This window comes from Haliotis cracherodii, unplaced genomic scaffold (genome assembly GCF_022045235.1).
Source record: "Haliotis cracherodii isolate W230 unplaced genomic scaffold, xgHalCrac1.p SCAF_12, whole genome shotgun sequence".
Classification (NCBI taxonomy): Eukaryota; Metazoa; Mollusca; class Gastropoda; order Lepetellida; family Haliotidae; genus Haliotis; species Haliotis cracherodii.
The window spans coordinates 43,761,124-43,775,423 of NW_027266267.1; the positions used below are offsets into that span (position 1 = coordinate 43,761,124).

Here is a 14,300-nt window from a genome sequence, read left to right on the forward strand (position 1 = left end):
TGGAGAAGGTTTCAAGCCGCAGAGGTCTACAAGCACAGATATGGCTACTGATCCCGCTTGGCTAGGCCTCGTGCCCTCGCAAAATTGTTTCGAAATTTATATCTCCAAAGTTGCCAAAACTTCTAAAATGCCTTATCTACGTCACAGTTAGACACTGCTTTTCAGTGTATGAGACTGTTCTTTAGATAATGATAGCAATTATCCCTGTAGTTTATCCAGATTCCCGATGGTTAATTCTGACTCGATCGCCAAATGACGAGGGCGACGCCATGTTTGTTTATAAACAGTGAAAGTAGTCCTTACTTGACCTTTGATATTTGCATCTCTATCCGCATATGACCCCAACGGATATCGTTTTTACCCGCTGGCTTTATCCTGCCGAGAAACCTACCCATTATATGATAAGTTTATATAGTAGTTATTTCGTTTTGAATGAAAATCGTCCGGTTTCCGGATAGCTGAAGTCCGTATAAGCGGGGCATGACTGTATGACTAATGGCGCCTCCCGGCAACCATGAACGGGCAATTATTAAGAGTGGCAAAACGTAACACCCCCCCCCCCCCCCCACACACACACACACACACACCCCACCCCCCCCACCCCCCCCCCCCCCCCCCCCCCCCCCGCACGTCTGTCGCACACTTTACAAAACACTCAAGTGTATTCAGCTAAAAAATGATCCACACTGCACCGGCTGCAAGCCAGCTTCCATTCAGCTACAGACTTCAGTACAATGCATTTTACGTCCCTAGATCCCTCTCCCAGCAACGGCTTTCAATACTGACTCTCACCTGTTATAGAAAGGCATTGCATGTATTTCACTGACCTGAATGAAGCTAGTTTATACTTCCAACTCACCTGACCTGTTTATAATACCTCCAACCTCAACAATATTCAATAGAGAGACAATGGCAGAAAACTCAGGGCGTTATCCGTGTGCTCTCACACGCTGATGACCGACTCCTAATCTACATTTAATATCAGTCAAACTTCCCAAGCTGGATGTCAACTATGTTATTATCGCCGCGCAAGAAGGGCGTGTATTTGCTGACCACTGGGCTTACCATACACCGCTCGGTCTGGATTTTATTGAAAAAAGGAAATTGTCCCCAAATATTCGTCAAATAAATGAAAAAGAAATAGTCCCCGAATATTCTTCAAATAAATGAAGATAAAAAAAAAAAATTGTCACCGAATTTTCTTGAAATAAATGAATGATAATAATGAAATTGTCGCCGAATATTCTTGAAATAAATGAAGAACCAAAACATTGTCCCCGAATAATCGTCAAATAAATGAAGAAAATAAATTGTCCCCGAATATGTTTTAAATAACTGAAGAAAAAAAGGAAATTGTCGCCGAATATTCTTGAAATAAATGAAGAAAATAAATTGTTCCCGAATATTCTTGAAATAAATGTAGAAAAAAAAGGAATTGTCCCCCAAATATTCTTGAAATAAATGAAGAAAAATAGAAATTGTCTGCCACAAAATTACATTGGTGTGACGAGTGTTAGAAAAAATATTTTGGCTTAATGTTTTGATTTTAAAAATTATCAGGTTTCGCAAGTGTAGCTGAGAGAATATCTGGCATCAGTACAAAATCCCAGCTTCCCCAACCCTCTCCCAGGCTGTCCAATGGTCGGTCCCTCAACAGATGAACCGTAACATCTTAACACTCACGATCAATACAGTCCTGTCTGTTGTCAAACGTTATTCTAAAATCTTAAACGATTTGTTAAAGTTTATACTTGTCCGAAGTCGGGGGGATTGAGTGACGGGGGATTCATTGAGTGAGGAGGGATTAATTGAGTAAGGAGGGATTAATTGAGTAAGGAGGGATAAATTGAGTGTGGAAAGATTAATTGAGTAAGGAGGAATTAATTGAGTGAGGCGGGATTAATTGAGTAAGGAGGAATTAATTGAGTGAGGTGGTATTAATTGAGTAAGGAGTGATTAATTGAGTGAGGAGGGATTAATTGAGTAAGGAGGGATAAATTGAGTGTGGAAAGATTAATTGAGTAAGGAGGAATTAATTGAGTGAGGTGGGATTAATTGAGTAAGGAGTGATTAATTGAGGGAGGGGGGATTAATTGAGTAAGGAGGAATTAATTGAGTAAGGAGGGATTAATTGAGTAAGGAGGGATTAATTGAGTATTAATTCTGTAAAGTCTGTCCTGACCAGGGGTGCTTTTAAGCATTTTTAAATATTGCGGTTTGTAGAATCTATTCCACACACGTGAGCAGTAAATTAAGGAAATTGAGATTAAGAATTTTAAAATTAATATTTTTGAGCAGGAAATTAGTCTGTGCATTTCCACGCCTGAAACTCATGTCACAACATAATTCTGCACTAAAAGGAAGAACACACAAACAAGGAGGCCTATCCTCAGATAGCAGAACAGCAAACAAACTAGCGAAGAAAAATCTGTAACACTGATGCCAGACTTTTGAAGTTAGGGGTGGAGTATGTGATGTGTGAATGAGACTTAAGATCCTATTTGTCAGCATGCGGAGCCATCATCAAATTGAAGGCATTTGACAATTAAAGTGAGTGAGTTGGGTTTAACGTCGCTTTTAACATTATTCCAGGCGTGTCAGTTTAATGTGGGAGGAAAGCCCGAAGTGATGCAGGTCTCAGACGTTTACCACTTCGGTGAAACCCACGAGCACGAGTATGGTGCTGACAAACCTAGAAACATAATCGGGGCGAACCGAGATTCGAACCCACAATCATAGGTTTCTGGCGTGCCAAAGGGACGCAACTCTGCACAGCGAATCGCGGCGCCTTAGACGACTGGGCCACCTGTGTCCCCCTAATTAAAGTGTTCAGTGAACACACACAACCTTTTCAATGCAAACGGTAAATAAATGTATACTATGGATACTTTGTTTTGTTTTAATTTTTTAGGTAAAGATCCCAAGTAACGATGAATGACATCCAGTGGGAATAGTAAAATGAAGTGTGGTCAAAGTGGGAATGTTCACCGTAACAAATTAAAAACACGGTGATCACACTTGGAAGGGCCACACTGGGAATAAAGCATTACAGTAAACTACGGTTATAACGAACACGCTTATAACGAACTGACGGATATAACGAACTTTCTTTTTGGTCCCGACTACTTGCTGTAGTCATGCTGTATATGTACTTATAACAAACTACGGTTATAACGAACTAAAATAAGTAGTCCCTTTGAGTTCGTTATAACCGTAGTTTACTGTATATTATATATTTATATTATACAATTTTCAGATTTTCACATCGTAATATGTTTGGATTAGACGCATGTCCGAAAAATGCTTTATGTCAACTGGACAAAACGATAATGCGAGATGAAACAAACACGACCACTCGTGAAAGTAGATATGACGATCTCGAGTTCGTGAAATATATGAATCTTATCAACCAGCTATTGGGCAAGAGTCTTTGAAAGGAATGGCAGGACTGATTTCACCTCCAAAGTTGGGATCTCTAGACTCCAAGAGTTAATTGTAGTATTACAGTCTATGGTACTTTATAGTAGGATGATAATACCTACAGCTGTATACAGAGAGTTGATTGTAGTATTACAGTCTATAGTTACTAGTGGGATGATAATACCTACAGCTGTATACAGAGAGTTAATTGTAGTATTAGTCTATAGTTACTAGTGGGATGATAATACCTACAGCTGTATACAGAGAGTTGATTGTAGTATTAGTCTATAGTTACTAGTGGGATGATTATACCTACAGCTGTATACAGAGAGTTGATTGTAGTATTACTGTCTATAGTTACTAGTGGGATGATAATACCTACAGCTGTATACAGAGAGTTGATTGTAGTATTACAGTCTATAGTTACTAGTGGGATGATTATACCTACAGCTGTATACAGAGAGTTGATTGTAGTATTAGTCTATAGTTACTAGTGGGATGATTATACCTACAGCTGTATACAGAGAGTTGATTGTAGTATTACTGTCTATAGTTACTAGTCGGATGATTATACCTACAGCTGTATACATAGAGTTGATTGTAGTATTACTGTCTATAGTTACTAGTGGGATGATTATACCTACAGCTGTATACAGAGAGTTGATTGTAGTATTAGTCTATAGTTACTAGTGGGATGATAATACCTACAGCTGTATACAGAGAGTTGATTGTAGTATTACTGTCTATAGTTACTAGTGGGATGATTATACCTACAGCTGTATACAGAGAGTTGATTGTAGTATTAGTCTATAGTTACTAGTGGGATGATTATACCTACAGCTGTATACAGAGAGTTGATTGTTGTATTACTGTCTATAGTTACTAGTGGGATGGTAATACCTACAGCTGTATACAGAGAGTTGATTGTAGTATTACTGTCTATAGTTACTAGTGGGATGGTAATACCTAAAGCTGTATACAGAGAGTTGATTGTAGTATTACTGTCTATAGTTACTAGTGGGATGATAATACCTACAGCTGTATACAGTGAGTTGATTGTAGCATTACTGTCTATAGTTACTAGTGGGATGATAATACCTACAGCTGTATACAGAGAGTTGATTGTAGTATTAGTCTATAGTTACTAGTGGGATGATAATACTTACAGCTGTATACAGAGAGTTGATTGTAGTATTACTGTCTATAGTTACTAGTGGGATGGTAATACCTACAGCTGTATACAGAGAGTTGATTGTAGTATTACTGTCTATAGTTACTAGTGGGATGGTAATACCTACAGCTGTATACAGAGAGTTGATTGTAGTATTACTGTCTATAGTTACTAGTGGGATGGTAATACCTACAGCTGTATACAGAGAGTTGATTGTAGTATTACTGTCTATAGTTACTAGTGTGATGGTAATACCTACAGCTGTATACAGAGAGTTGATTGTAGTATTACTGTCTATAGTTACTAGTGGGATGGTAATACCTACAGCTGTATACAGAGAGTTGATTGTAGTATTACTGTCTATAGTTACTAGTGGGATGGTAATACCTACAGCTGTATACAGAGAGTTGATTGTAGTATTACTGTCTATAGTTACTAGTGTGATGGTAATACCTACAGCTGTATACAGAGAGTTGATTGTAGTATTACTGTCTATAGTTACTAGTGGGATGATTATACCTACAGCTGTATACAGAGAGTTGATTGTAGTATTACAGTCTATAGTTACTAGTGTGATGATAATACCTACAGCTGTATACAGAGAGTTGACTGTAGTATTACAGTCTATAGTTACTAGTGTGATGGTAATACCTACAGATGTATACAGAGAGTTGATTGTAGTATTACAGTCTATAGTACTTTATAGTAGGATGATAATACCTACAGCTGTATACAGAGAGTTGATTGTAGTATTACAGTCTATAGTTACTAGTGTGATGGTATAGGCTACAGCTGTATACAGAGAGTTGATTGTAGTATTACTGTCTATAGTTACTAGTGGGATGATAATACCTACAGCTGTATACAGAGAGTTGATTGTAGTATTACAGTCTATAGTTACTAGTGTGATGGTATAGGCTACAGCTGTATACAGAGAGTTGATTGTAGTATTACTGTCTATAGTTACTAGTGGGATGGTAATACCTACAGCTGTATACAGTGAGTTGATTGTAGTATTACAGTCTATAGTTACTAGTGTGATGGTATAGGCTACAGCTGTATACAGAGAGTTGATTGTAGTATCACAGTCTATGGTACTTTATAGTAGGATGATTATACCTACAGCTGTATACAGAGAGTTGATTGTAGTATTACAGTCTATGGTACTTTATAGTAGGATGATTATACCTACAGCTGTATACAGAGAGTTGATTGTAGTATTACAGTCTATAGTTCTTAGTGGGATGGTAATACCTACAGCTGTATACAGAGAGTTGATTGTAGTATTACTGTCTATGGTACTTTATAGTAGGATGATTATACCTACAGCTGTATACAGTGAGTTGCTTGTAGTATTAGTCTATAGTTACTAGTGGGATGATAATACCTACAGCTGTATACAGAGAGTTGATTGTAGTATTACAGTCTATAGTACTTTATAGTTTGATGGTAATACCTACAGCTGTTTTGAGTTAGTTGACAATACGCGGTCAACCCCTCATTATCTAATCACCGTATAGGAAAACATTCTCTATCTGCGAGTCAATAGGATTTTAAGCCGATAGTGAACCTGTTCTTAAATATCGTATATTATCAACAAAACTTATACATGGTCAATATGTTCACTGTACGGAAACCCACTAGGGCCATTCCATGTTTTTTATTTGTCATTGTTGAAACAATTTATGTTCAGGTTGTAATTTCCGCGTATGAATAAAACGATTGAGTTAAGTTAGTAGCAATGATTTCAGCAATATTTTGGGAACATTAGCCTCGACACGGAATCGATGTAGCGAGCTTATGAAAGTAGGTCCTTGCAAGTGACGCGATGTGCATATTTTTCGGATCCTTATACCAAGTATATCGCACTGATTTATCGCATCGATAACGGTATCCATTAATTGACCCAAAAAGGTTAAGCTATTTTTTTTTTTTGGAGAGGGGGGGGGGGGGGGAATTGTGTCATCCATACCTGTATTCGTGAATAATATTTACCTCCCGTGTCTACAGAGTAATCGATGGTGTCTTTTTCATTCAGCACAGTTAAACACAGGCTAATCGATTCAGTAGACAAGAACGCAGAATATAGCCACGCAAGTCGACCTGGTGACATGGGAGATGTGTACATTGAGACAATCTAGTTATGTTGGACATACTTTTTCCTCATACATAGAAACTGCGGGCGGGTTATATTGCCTACCGCGAATACCTGTAGATCCCTGTCGGCGACACAATGCGCCCACGGTGGGGTGAATTGTCACCACGTAAGTGTATCTGTTTATCGGAGCTTTTTTGACGATAATGGGGAAATGTCTAAATGGGTGGGGCTCACGCTCCCATTTACCCACCATGACATTATTCAGCTGTCGTCTTTTCCAAAACATCGGAACTAAAACCAGTGGCTCGTTATCAAAAGAGTTCACACTTATCTGGGGTGTGTTTGTATGCGGATGGGGAAAAAGGTAACTCAAATCAACATTGTTAAATAGTTACTGTCCATACCAGTATATCTATATCACTGAGATAAATAACTCGTTGAAACGGCAACATCAGATGTGGTAACCACACTTGCAATCAAATGAAGTGATACAATAGTATCTGCTGAATATATATTTCTCTCGCGACAACAACGGTTCTTTTGCAATAAACTCCCCGAGAAACTGATCACATTGACGGAATAAGTGGATCATATGTGGATCATATGTGGATCATATGTGGATCTTATCATACCAATAGTTATGAAACTATGAACGTCTAGCAGTCAGCTCTCACCTGGATCAGTTGTTAACTATAGGATCCGTCCCGCCGCGCTCCAATAATGTACTGCAAGCCGTACACGACCGTGTTCAACATTATAGCGGCTGTGTTTTGGCGCATTATATCCACGGTTGAGTGAATGGTTCCCGGCAAACGACCACGAATGTACCGGGTATAACTATTGATGTTTTGTGTGATGGGATTAGCGTGGCGTTCAAGGTCATGCACGTTTATACACGAACGTGTGTGCGACGGGTTCCAACTTTGCCGGACGCCATTGTTGTAATTTTGTACCTTATGGGGCAGAATAATCCCTTGAACTATTGGGGATTATGATAATGCGTTCCATAGTGGAATATAGAAACAAAAGAAACGAACAGGGCAAGCTGTGTGAGTATATCCGATTTGACTGTGCATGCATGAATAACTGCATATGCCACAACACGTTTCATTGCATGTATTATGCCTGATACGTTCTATCAATTATTGCATTGAAGATACATTACAAAGAACACAGCACACATCACTATGTTGAAGTCCTACAACAACGATTTAATACATTGGTGTTATATACGTGAACCAATTTTCTTGTATTGATTTTTACGACATATACACAAGTATACAGGGTAAAAATAATCATATCAATAGCACACGTGGGGGAGTGGGGGGTGGGGGTGGCCCCGTCGTCTATCTTGCCGTGCAGAGTTGCGCCCCCTGGGCATACCAGGAGCCTATAATTACCCGATTCGCCCCTATTATGTTTCTTGGTTTGTCAGCACCATGCCGTGCTCGCAGTCTATGTGCCCAGGGCCCCGTTCCACAAAGCGATCGTAGCGCTAAGATGATCGTAACTCCCATACTTTAACATAGACTTAACTTTGACAGACTTAGCGCTAAGATCGCTTTGTGGAACGGGGCCCGGGATCGAGAGGCATCTCCAGCTACATGAGTGGAACCACCACGATACGGACAATCACCCGGAGAGATAGCACGGTCGCCTGAACAAGCTAGTTGCCAAGACCCACTCGTAAATTTTCTGAGGCCAGAGCAGAACCACCAGATATCACTGCTCCGATACAGGGCTAGAGACACGAGACCCCTAGAGTGAGTGAGTGAGTATGGTTTTACGCCACTTTTAGCAATATTCCAGCAATATCACGGCGGGGGACACCAGAAATGGGCTTCACACATTGTACCCATGTCGGGAATCGAACGCGGGTCTTTGGCGTGACGAGCGAACGCTTTAACCACTAGGCTACCCGACCTTCCTGTGACCCCTAGAGGGTAAGTACAGACAGGTTGAGACCAGTTCAAGCAGCTGAAGGAGAAACTCCTGACTGACAGGATTTCACTGATGTCATTTTCGGACAAGGTATCCTGCTGTCTTCATTTTTGCTGGGGGCACGGGTGACCCAGTCGTCTAAGGCGCCTGTGCAGAGTTGCGTCCCTTGGGCATGCCAGAAACCTATGATTGTGGGTTCGAGTCCCGGTTCCCCCGATTATGTTTCTAGCTTTGTCAGCAACATACCCGTGCTCGTGGGTTTCACCGAAGTGGTAAACGTCTGAGACCTGCATCACTTCGGGCTTTCCTCCCACATTAAACTGACACGCCGTGATATAACTGCAGTACTGTTAAAAGCGGCGTCAAACCCAACTCACTCACTCTCATCTTTGCTAATTTTGAACAGTATTCAAGGCCCCCAGCCCAAAGTACATGTTGACGTGTCATCGTTGATTTGCAATGTATAAATACACATATGTGGCCAGATTTTGACATTTTAAACAAATAGAGTAATATTTAATCGTATTTTATCCCACCCTGATCTTAATTTCACTCTGCTAGAGGGCGGTCGGGTAACCTAGTGGTTAAAGCGTTCGCTCGTCACGCCGAAGACCCAGGTTCGATTCCCGACATGGGTACAATGTGTGAAGCCCATTTCTGGTGTCCCCCGCCGTGATATTGCTGGAATATTGCTAAAAGCGGCGTAAAACCATACTCACTCACTCACTCATTTTGCAAATGTGTTTACTGTAAAGATAAAGATCAAGATCTTCTCCATCAGCGATGCTCGTGGTGAGCGATATAGGACCTATGGCCATCTTGTTATTTATGATCCACTTTGTGTGAATATAAACAACGCGCCTTAATATATACAATTGATCTTTAATACTGTAATTCCCGACATGGGTACAATGTGTGAAGCCCAAGATGAAACAGCAGGGTCAAGATGAAACTGTAGCAGGGACAAGATGAAACACGGGTACATGATGAAACAGGGGGTATGATAAAATAGAACAAAATAAACCGACTACTGAAAAGATTACGACATTCCGTGAGCTATTGACAACTGGTCATTAAGAATGTATGAGAAGGTTCCAGCACCCACGTGTGTCGTTAGATCAGATTTCCAGCTGTTTTGTAGCCATTGAGTATTTTTCTCACATGTTGTCAGTGAGACTGCGTACTGATACGTAACATGGGTATTCAATATTGTTTTCTTCCCTTGGATCCAGACTAGTGGTTTATGCAAACCGATGAGTAGACTTCTTTCTATAATTCTACTTCTGTGTTGTTTCAGGTAACGTCTGACTACAGTCAGATTTAGTTCGTATAATTGGCCATTATGCCAAGAGTACGATGCCATTTTGCAAAAGGGATATTTGTTACAGAGAAAAAAATTTATTTTAAATCTGAATAGATTACACATTAAAGTTATATTAATATTCAATGTATCATCTTCTTTCAAATATCATATTGAAAAAAACTGAAAAATTGAGAAAAACGAGGCTATTTTGGCTGTTCATTAACTGTACACATTTGCTTTGGTTTTTTTATACGTATAATAATAGTTAGGCAGGTAGTTGAGTCTTATGTCTTCATATACTGGGCACATGGTATTTATCTTCTTGGTAATATTACTAGGAAGGACATACCGATGTTAAAACATCATTATCTCTATAATGTCTGGAGAACAGTATATTAAGGGATATTTATAAATAAGGGTATGTTTACAACAACTGAACTTCGTTTAGCTTCTGCGTAAACATATACAGTCAAGTCTCGTTAATTCGACACTCGTTAATCCGACACTCGGCTTTATCCGACACTAATTATGGGAACCGATTAAATCAGTACTATTTAGACCCGTTAATCCGACAGTCTCGCACTCCGACTCCGACACACGCAATTTGCAACGGTTTTCGATCACGAACGTTGATACTACTAAATTTCGTTTATCCGACATACTCGTTAATCCGACATAATCATATGCAACCATCGATGTCGGATTAACGGGACTTGACTGTAGATGAATAGTTGTTGAATAAGTGTCGGGTATGACATCCGGGTATAACATGGAGTGGCCGCGTGGCGATTTAAAACATCTGCTATCAGCTGACCAGTCATGGCAATACAGCGATCTTTACATCGCTGCTTAAACATTAAAACACATACTTAGTTTAATGTCCAACATCCTGGGATATCCACTCGGGCTGGGACGGGTAACTCGAGTACCCGGGTCGGGTGGGTACTGAGTAGGACCCGGGTACCCATAGAACTACCCGGGCCCGTGATAAGTCAAATGATATATTGTTAAATGACAAAAAGTATCTAGAACTCTATGGTTACACTGCAATGTTCACATTTCTTTCTGAATATGCATCCATTCCTTTTGATTTTTCATATGGTTGAATAAACATATAACTTAATTTAACTTCAGTGTATGAATGACCAAATTGTTTAATACATATATCTAAATACGTTTTGCTAGAGCTATGCTAAAAATGTTCCCAATCGGACATTTTGAGACATCTCCTGAGACCTACAGTGGGTACCCGGGTAGGGTCGGGTAATAGGGGGTCGGGTACCCGGATGGTAAATTTGGGCTCGTCCCAGCCAGTGTTTATGAATCAATCAATCAATCTTTATTCATGGTACTTATGAGGCCAAAGGCCTATAGTACATTGTGTGGGGCGTGTTACAAATTCATACATTTTCTCAGTTTCATGTCAAGATAAATGAACATTGATACATTTCTAATAGTTGCTGTACAATCACAAGTCATTTATTTACAAAATCTGTTACCATTTGGGTTGCGGTAGAAATAGATATTTTGCTCTTAAATCTTTATACACTGGACATACAATCAGTTTTACAAATCCTAAAAATTACGATAAGCATGAAACGCTAGATTAAAATACATCATTTAATTTGTGTCTGTGGATAAACAGTTTCTGAATGGCTTGATTGAAGTCAGCTGGGGCTGTCATTTTAGCCGACAGAAGCCTCCCTTTAAATGGGGCTGTGCGGTTGATTTAAAGGACGTTATTTTATATGGTGTTAAATGCTATTCATTCACACAAATGGGTATTGTTTTGATCGTTCAACTGATTAAATCACACTACCAGTTTCACCTTGTATAGTTAGGAAGTCGTAGATACGAATCGCGCTTAAGAAGTTCGCTTCTGCAGTTCACACGTTGTCGTGCAATATCTCAAGGACTGGCTTAGTCACGGCAATTCTATTGAATATGGATTCCATTCGAACTATTATTTGTTTAGCTTTTGAAATATACATGAGTGGCCACAAACACCGTGTATCGTGTTAGGCCATACGACGGCAGAGTAAAAGCTCTGTTTAAAGTTTCTCGCAATCCTCTGTATCCGGTAGCAGGTAAAGTTGGAGTCCCGTGAAAGTGATCAAATGCCAGTGAAACCTCATAACGGCGATTAAAAAAACTAAAAGCACTAAGTAGTTGGCGAGTGTAACAACCGTTGAATATATTAATTTACCTCCTTTTTAAGCCTTTAATTATTAGGTCTTGCAATGAATTGCACTGTAATTAGGTGGTGAGGTGAAATGGGGTTTAACGTCGCGTCCAAGATTATTGCACTTATACAGCGACGTGCATGTACGTGTGTGTGTTTGTGTGGCCGTTTGTACTAGTCCGGACCGATGCCGATTTATAGTGTTAGCTCACTGAGATACCGCAGTTTAACATGAATACCCCACTGAGACACAGTATACTGACTCCGAACCGACCAGTCCTTGTTTTAGCCCCTTAATGCCGAGCGCCAGACAGGGTAACAACAAGTACCATCTTTTAACGTCTTTTGGTATGACGCAGTCCGGTATCGAACCCCGGACCTTCCGCTCTCCGAGCGGACGCTCTACCACTAGACCACGGAGGCGGTCGCACTGTAATTAAATACAGTTCAGCTCCATCATATTTGATAAATATTAAACATCACCCCAAGAGAATATTTAGACCTGGTTATCATAAGAAACACATTCCATGTGCCGTAAAAGGCAAAATAGTAGTGGAAGTTATATAAATGAATCACTGACAATTAGTGATGACACCAGGACCCACTTGCACAAAGCGATCTTAGCGCTAAGATGATAGTAACTCCCATACTTTAACATAGGCTTATTATAGTTGTAGCGCTAAGATCGCTTTGTGCAAGTGACACCAGGTGTTCGCAAATAGGTAAATATCATCTTCCCGAGGCCATAGTGTCCGTAGCCAATTTCAAAGCCTAGTTTCCACCCTTGACATTCCAATGCCACTTTTCTGTGCCAAAATGGTTTCAAGCTCGCGAATCAAATTCAGATAAAAATTTACTGATGCGCCTGAGATTTGATTTAACAACTCGTTCACCTTCACACCTGTTTACTTATCAAATATTAATCGGAACTCAACTATGAAAATAATTCAGTTCGTGTTTATTAGGAAGCGAACTGTAGACAGCGTACTTGTGACTTGTCCAATGACAATCCGCAACACCACTTTGGGGTGTTACATCGGCACTCCGCTTGTTTCGAACTTCTGATAACTCGTGTTGTTATGGCTCAGAGGGCTTCGGTTTATGACATACAGTAAAGTACGTTTAAAACGAACACGCTTATAACGAACTGACGGATATAACGAACTGATTTTCTATCCCGACTATTTGCTATTGTTATACTGTATATATGCTTATAACGAACTACGGTTATAACGAACTAAAGTTAGTGGTCCCTTTTAGTTCGTTATAACCGTAGTTTACTGTACTTCAATTAAAGGAAATGCCTTCGCCACTAATACCTTTTGTATACATCGTAAATGCAGCTTGGTTTCGATAGATGGTTGCAGTTTGTATGCATTGCGAAACTGAATGGTCTCTTATTTTTTCCCTCACTTTAAGTGGACGGATGGCAGATACGCCTATGATGTGAATGGATGGAGGAGAGGTACGATTTTATATGTTTAGTGTGTGACTGACTTTGGGCATCTATATTAATATACGCATGTGTGTGGTAGGTTTTGGACACAATGTGGCAAGATTGTGATATATTACAGTGAGTGAGTATGGTTTTACGCCGCTTTTAGCAATATTCCAGCAATATCACGGCGGGGGACACCAGAAATGGGCTTCACACATTGTACCCATGTCGGGAATCAAACCCGGGTCTTCGGCGTGACGAGCGAACGCTTTAACCACTAGGCTACCCGACCGCCCATTGTGATATATTACAATATTATTATTATTATTATTGTTGCCAAACCCTTAACTGGAAGTGGTGATCGGATCATAATTCCTCTTTTGAATCAGTATCACCCGAGTGTGTCGCCAAAACGCATCCACTTGTAACACCGCGATCAACACACAGACACCTAGTTACGCGTTGATTGTTGCACGAAACACAAGGTTAATAATTTATCGAGCTGGGCCGAGGCTAATTACCGCCAGGTTGGATCGGGATGGTCTACATTAATTATGCATGAAGCTTAGGAGATCTAAGTGGTATAAACATTAAATGAAGATATGTGTCATTAAGCAGTAGACATACATGACTGACTTGCCGGAGTCTTATGTAACCTGGTCAGTCACTCAGTCAGTCAGTTATATAGTCAGTCAGTCAGTAATATAGTCAGTCAGTCAGTCATATAGTCAGTCAGTCAGTCAGTCA

General features: G+C 40.0%; 1 protein-coding gene across 3 annotated transcripts in view; it reads right to left on the minus strand.

Moving 5' to 3' along the window:
* The window catches only part of LOC139458446 (beta-1,3-galactosyltransferase 1-like), a 71,959-nt gene that overhangs the window by 21,233 nt on the left and 36,426 nt on the right, over positions 1-14,300 (minus strand). The window contains exon 1 of one of the 3 annotated variants that reach the window (XM_071239881.1): positions 7,364-7,442. The exons of the other annotated variants lie outside the window; for them this stretch is intronic. The gene's annotated coding sequence lies outside the window, so the exon portion shown is untranslated. Of the gene's footprint in view, positions 1-7,363; positions 7,443-14,300 lie in introns of those variants that run through there. 3 annotated transcript variants of the gene reach the window in all.